Source organism: Cryptomeria japonica, unplaced genomic scaffold (assembly GCF_030272615.1).
Source record: "Cryptomeria japonica unplaced genomic scaffold, Sugi_1.0 HiC_scaffold_108, whole genome shotgun sequence".
Classification (NCBI taxonomy): Eukaryota; Viridiplantae; Streptophyta; class Pinopsida; order Cupressales; family Cupressaceae; genus Cryptomeria; species Cryptomeria japonica.
The window spans coordinates 113774-120239 of NW_026728930.1; the positions used below are offsets into that span (position 1 = coordinate 113774).

At 59.0% G+C, this 6466-nt stretch overlaps 1 non-coding gene across 1 annotated transcript; it reads left to right on the forward strand.

The window, feature by feature from the left end:
- The first annotated feature begins 4610 nt into the window (after positions 1-4610).
- LOC131865311 (5S ribosomal RNA) lies at positions 4611-4729 on the forward strand. The gene has a single exon (XR_009364039.1). It is a non-coding gene; the product is annotated as a 5S ribosomal RNA (ribosomal RNA).
- The last annotated feature ends 1737 nt before the right edge of the window (positions 4730-6466 follow it).

Below are 6466 nucleotides of genomic sequence, written 5' to 3' on the forward strand. Positions count from 1 at the left end.
CGCCTTCCTGCACATGGCAGGTCATCGGACCCAAATTCCGACCTCATGAGCATACCTACTAATCGAATCGGTCATCGGACCCAACTTCCGACTTCATCCATACCGTAGGGTCTTTGAGGTTGGCGCGGTGCGCTCAACCTGGGGAGTCGACCCATCGAAGCATACACCTCCCCTATATAAGCTATTTGTCCGATTCCGACACCTGTGTAGTTTGCACCTCCGCTCAGGACATCGACCCCAACTTCCGAACTCGCCTGCAACGACCGAACCAGCGCCTTGGTGCGCACCAAAAGTGCGCACTTTTGGAGGGCACTTTTGTGCGCTCCAAAGGTGCGCACTTTTGGAGGGCACTTTTGTGCGCTCCAAAGGTGCGCACTTTTGGAGGGCACTTTTTGGAGGGCACTTTTGTGCGCTCCAAAGGTGCGCACTTTTGGAGGGCACTTTTTGGAGGGCACTTTTCTGCGCTCCAAAGGTGCGCACTTTTGGAGGGCACTTTTTGGAGGGCACTTTTCTGCGCTCCAAAGGTGCGCACTTTTGGAGGGCACTTTTTGGAGGGCACTTTTCTGCGCTCCAAAGGTGCGCACTTTTGGAGGGCACTTTTTGGAGGGCACTTTTCTGCGCTCCAAAGGTGCGCACTTTTGGAGGGCACTTTTGTGCACTCCAAAGGTGCACACTTTTGGAGGGCACTTTTTGGAGGGCACTTTTCTGCACTCCAAAGGTGCGCACTTTTGGAGGGCACTTTTTGGAGGGCACTTTTGCGCGCTCCAAAGGTGCGCACTTTTGGAGGGCACTTTTGTGCGCTCCAAAGGTGCGCACTTTTGGAGGGCACTTTTGTGCACTCCAAAGGTGCGCACTTTTGGAGGGCACTTTTCCTGCGCTCCAAAGGTGCACACCTAGGTGAGCACCTTCGACCACACCTTGTAGCACACCAAACTCTGACTTTCGACTTCATCCGCAATGCAGGGTCTTTGAGGTTGGCGCAATGCGCACAACCAGGGGAGTCGACCCATCAAACCCAACACCTCCCCTATATAAGCTATTTGTCTGATTCTCATACATGCGTAGCCTGCAGGAGCAATTAGGACATCGACCCCAACTTTCGGCTTCTAAACGAAAACAAGGTCTTTGAGGTTGGTGTAATGCGAACAACTAGGGGAGTCAACCCATCAAACCCAACACCTCCCCTATATAAGCTATTTGTCTGATTCTCATACATGTGTAGTCTACAGGAGCAATTAGGACATCGACCCCAACTTTTGACTTCTTAACGAAAACAAGGTCTTTGAGGTTGACGTAATGCGCACAACCAGGGGAGTCGACCCATCAAACCCAACACCTCCCCTATATAAGCTATTTGTCCGATTCTCATACATGTGTAGCCTACAGGAGCCATTAGGACATTGACCCCAACTTTTGACTTCTTAACGAAAACAAGGTCTTTGAGGTTGGCGTAATGCGCACAACCAAGGGAGTTGACCCATCAAACCCAACACCTCCCCTATATAAGCTATTTGTCTGATTCTCATACATGTGTAGCCTGCAACAACGATTAGGACATCCACCCCAACTTCTGAATTCGTCTGCGTTGACCGCACCAAAGGTGCACGCCTTGGTGCTCACCAAAATCCGACTTCCGACTTCTTCTGCTATGCGGGGTCTTTGAGGTTGGCGCAGTGCGCACAACCAGGGGAGTCAACCCACCGAATGCAACACCTCCCCTATATAAGCTATTTGTCTGATTCTCATACATGCGTAGACTGCAGCAATGATTAGGACATCCACCCCAACTTTTGACTTCTTAAACAAGACAGGGTCTTTGAAGTTGGTGCAGTGCACACAACCAGGGGAGTCGACCCATCAAACGCAACACCTCCCCTATATAAAGCTATTTGTCCGATTCTCATACGTGTAGTCTGCAGCAGCGATTAGGACATCGACCCCAACTTCCGAATTCGTTTGCATTGACCGCACCAAAGGTGCACGCCTTGGTGTGCACCTTGGAGTGCACTTTGGTGCTCACCTCGGTGCACACTTTGGTGTGCACCTCGGTGTGCACCAAAGGTGCGCACCTTGGAGCGCACCAAAGGTGTACACTTTGGAGCGCACCACATAGGGTCTTTGAGAGGTTGGCGCAGTGCGCACACCAAGGTGGGTGTTGAGGTGCGTGCCGAGGTGGGTGGGTGCTAGGGTGCGCTCCATGGTGGGTGCCAGGGTGGGTGCGTGCTAGGGTGGATTCCAAAGAGGGTCATAGGGTGGGTGCCAAGGTGGGTTGGTGATATAGTGGGTTCAAAGGTGGGTACTAGGGTGGGTTCCAAGGTGGGTCACAAGTTGGGTGCCAGGATGCGTGGGTGTTAGGTTGGGTGCCAAGGTGGGCTCCTGCGTGGGTGGGTGCTAGGGTGGGTTTCAAGGTGGACGCGAGGGCGGGTGCCAAGGTGGGTAACAAGTTGGGTGTTAGGATGGGTGAGTGCTAGAGTGGGTGCCAAGGTGGGTGGGTGCTAAGGTGGATGCCAAGGTGGTTCACAGGGTGGGTGGGTTCTAGGGTGAGTTCCAAGGTGGGTCACAGGTTTAGTGCTAGGGTGCGTGTCAAGGCGGGTGTCGAGGTGCCTGGGTGCTAGGGTGTGGATGCCAATGTGGGTCATAGGGTGGGTACTAGGGTGGGCTGCAATGTGGGTGCCAAGGTGGGTAACATGCTCGGTTGGTTCTAAATTGGGTGTCAGGGTGGGTGTGCACCCACCTTGCCCGAGGTGGGTGCCAAGGTGCCAGTGTGGGTGGGTGCTAAGGTGGATGCCAAGGTGGGTGAGAAGGTGGGTGATAGGTTGAGTGGTAGGATGGGTGGGTGCCAAGATGGGTCACAGGGTGGGTGCAAGGGTGGGTAGGTGCTAGGGTTGGTGTCAGGGTGGGTGGGTGCTAGGTTGGGTTCCAAGGTGGGTGCGAGGGTGAGTGTCAAGGTGGGTCACAGGTTAGGTGCTAGGATGGGTGAGTGCTAGGGTGCAAAGGTGCCAGGGTGGGTGCTAGGATGGGTCGATGCTAGGGTGAGTGGCAAGGTGGGTCCACAAGTGTCAAGGTGGGTGCCGAGGTGGGTGCCAACTTGGGTTCCAAGGTGGGTGCCAAGTGGGCGACTGCTATGGTGGATGCCAAGGTGGGTCACGGGGTGGGTGCCAAGTTGCTAGGTTGTGTTCCAAGGTGGGTGCCAACGTGGCTGCTAGGGTGCGTGGGTTAAAGGGTGTGTCACAACGTGGGTGCCAGGATGGGTGCGCACCCACACTGGCCAAGACGGGTGCAAGGTTGGGTTCCAAGCCCGGTCACAGGCTGGGTGCTAGGATGGGTGGGTGCCAAGGTGGGCACCAGGGTGGGTGCACCCACCCTGGCCAAGGTGGGTCACGGGGTGGGTCCTAGGGTGGGTAACAGGGTGGGTACTAAGGTGCGTGCCAAGGTGGGTCATGGGGTGGGTGCCAAGGTGGGCACCAGGGTGGGTGTGCACCAACCCTAGCCAGGGTAGGTCACGGGGTGGTTGTCGGGGTGGGCGTCAAGGAGCCAAGGTGGGTGGCAAGTAGCCAAGTTGCGTGCCAAGGTGGGTGTCGGGGTGGGTGCCAAGGATCCAAGGTGGGTGCCAAGGAACCAAGGTGGGTGTCTGGGTGGGTGCCGAGGTGGGAGCCAGGGTGGGTCCCAAGGTGAGTGCAAAGGTGGGTGCCAGGGTCAAGGTGAGTGCCAATGTGGGTTCCAAGGTGCCAGGGTCAGGGTGAGTGCCAATGTGGGTTCAAAGGTGCTAAGTTGGGTGCGAGGTTGGGTGCGAGGGTGGGTGGGTGCCAAGGTGTGCTAGGTGGAAGCCCGGGTGGGTCGGCATCCCATGGGTGTCGAGTTGGGTGCCTGATGGGTGCTTCTTGTCAAGTTTTAGTCGTCGGGACTCATTTCGAGCCTTAGAGGTCGTTTCTTGTCCGGTTGCCCTGTCTTCGACCTGGGAACCCAATTTTGGTCCTCGGGTCCCATTTTTTTTTGTCTCGCATCCCACTTTTGGCCTGTGGCCTTTTCGGGGTCGATTCTCGTTTTGGGCATCAGAGCATGTTTCTTCTCCTAAAACCCAATATTTGTTTATTAAGTCTCGGAACACATTTTTGTTCTCGTGGACCCATCATGGGTCTTGGAACGCATTTGTGGTCCTTGGGTCCCATTTTGCATCCCGAAACTTGTGTTTTGGTGCTTGATCCCTATTTTGGGTGCCCACCTTGCACCAAGTGCGCACCCGGGGCAAACCGAGCGCCTTGGTGCACCGGGGCAAGATCGAGCGTGCACCCGAGGCGCCCCGAACATGCACCAAGGTGCACTCGGCCCACATGTGAGCGCAGGTCGTTGCGCCCGAGGTGGTGTGTGGGCACCGCGTTGCAGACGGGACACTGCACGCACACGACGCCCCGTCCAGGTGCACGCACGTAGGCCGGGCCGGGTGCACACCCGACGCCCTAGCAAGGTGCGCGCACCCGGGCAGGGCTCACACTTGGCGAACGGGGCGCACTTCGCGAGGGAGGGTGTGCACCTCGACGGGGGTGGGTGGCCGGGGTGGGTTCGCACGTGGGTCGCGGTTTGCTAAGTACACACTGCGACAAGCTCATAACGGGTGCGATCATACCAGCGTTAGTGCACCGGATCCCATCAGAACTCCGCAGTTAAGCGCGCTTGGGCCGGAGTAGTACTGGGATGGGTGACCTCCCGGGAAGTCCCGGTGTTGCACCCTTTCTTAGTTTTTCGCCGGGCGTCGCAATGCTATTTGAATAAACCTTTTGCCCATTTGCGTTCTCGTCGGGGCCGGGCCGGGCCGGGGTGCGCTGCCCGCACTACCGCGCGCGCGGGGGGCGACACCGAGCGCGCACCCGAGGCGCCCCGAGCACACAGGCCACGGTGCAACCCGGGCGTTGTGCGCGCACCCCGGTGCGCCCGAGGTGCTGCGCGCGCACCCAGGTGAAATCGGTGTGCACCTCGGCCAGTGCGCGCTCGGTCGAGTCGCGCACGTTGGCCAAGGTGCACGGTGATGTTTCTTACTCTAAGGTTCCGCACCAGACGCCCGGGACAGGTGAGCGAAGCTGGGCGGGGCCGGGTGCGCGGCCGGGGCAGGTGCACGCAGCTGGAGAGAGCTTTGGAGCACACCAGAGGTGCGCACCTTGGAGCACACTTCGGAGCGCACCAATGATGCGCTCCATTCAAAAGTTTCCTGAAAAGGCAAAAAAAGTTGAGATTATAGAATTTCCCACTTGAGAGATTGTAAAAAAAAAAAATTTAAAATGAAGGAAACGCGGGTGCCAAGGTGTGCGCGCCCGGGTGCGCAGCCCAGCCAAGGTGTGCGCACCAAGGCGCCCACCCTGGCGAAGGTGCACGCAAGGTGCGCACCCGAGGCAAACCGGACAATTAACCCAACTTTCGACTTCGCGCGCACCTGCGCACCTTGGAGCGCACTTCGGAGCGCTCCTTGGTGCGCACCAATCTTGGGCACCTCGGAGTGCACCATGGCGCCCACCAAGGTGCGCACCCGGGGCAAACCGAGCTCCGACTTCGTGCGCACCTTGGAGCGCACGAAAGGTGCGCACCATGGCGCCCACCAAGGTGCGCAGCCCAGCCAAGGCGTGCGCATCAAGGTGCGCACCCTGGCGAAGGTGCGCACCCGGGGCAAACCGAGCTCCGACTTCGTGCGCACCTTGGAGCGCACAAAGGGTGCGCAACCCAGCCAAGGTGTGCGCACCCCGGGCAAACCGAGCTCCGAATCGTGCGCACCTTGGAGCACACTTCGGAGCCCTCCTTGGTGCGCACCGATGTTGCGCACCTCGGAGCGCACCCGGGGAAAACAATGCAATTAACCCGACTTTCGACTTCGTGGGCACCTCGGAGCGCTCTCGGGTTCGCACCTCGGAGCACACCGAGGTGCGCACCTTTGATGCGCTGCCTTCACCAATTTCCAGAAAAGGCAAGAAAACATTGAGAAGGTGTGCGCACCGAGGTGCCCACCCTGGCGAAGGTGCACGCGAGGTGCGCACCCGGGGCAAACCGGGCTCCGACTTCGTGCACGCCATGCTGCGCACCTTGGAGGGCCATGGTGCGCACCTTGGAGCACACTTCGGAGCGCTCAATGGTGCCCAACCCAGCCAAGGTGCCCACCGCGGCGAAGGTGCACGCGAGGTGCGCACCCGGGGCAAACCGGGCTCCGACTTCGTGCACGCCGCACCTTGGAGCACACTTCGGAGCGCTCCTTGGTGCGCACCAGGGCGCGCAACCCAGCCGAGGTGCCCACCCCGGCGAAGGTGCACGCGGGGTGCGCACCCGGGGCAAACCGGGCTCCGACTTCGTGCACGCCATGGTGCCCACCGCGGCGAAGGTGCACGCGAGGTGCGCACCCGGGGCAAACCGGGCTCCGACTTCGTGCACGCCGCACCTTGGAGCACACTTCGGAGCGCTCCTTGGTGCGCACCAGGGCGCGCAACCC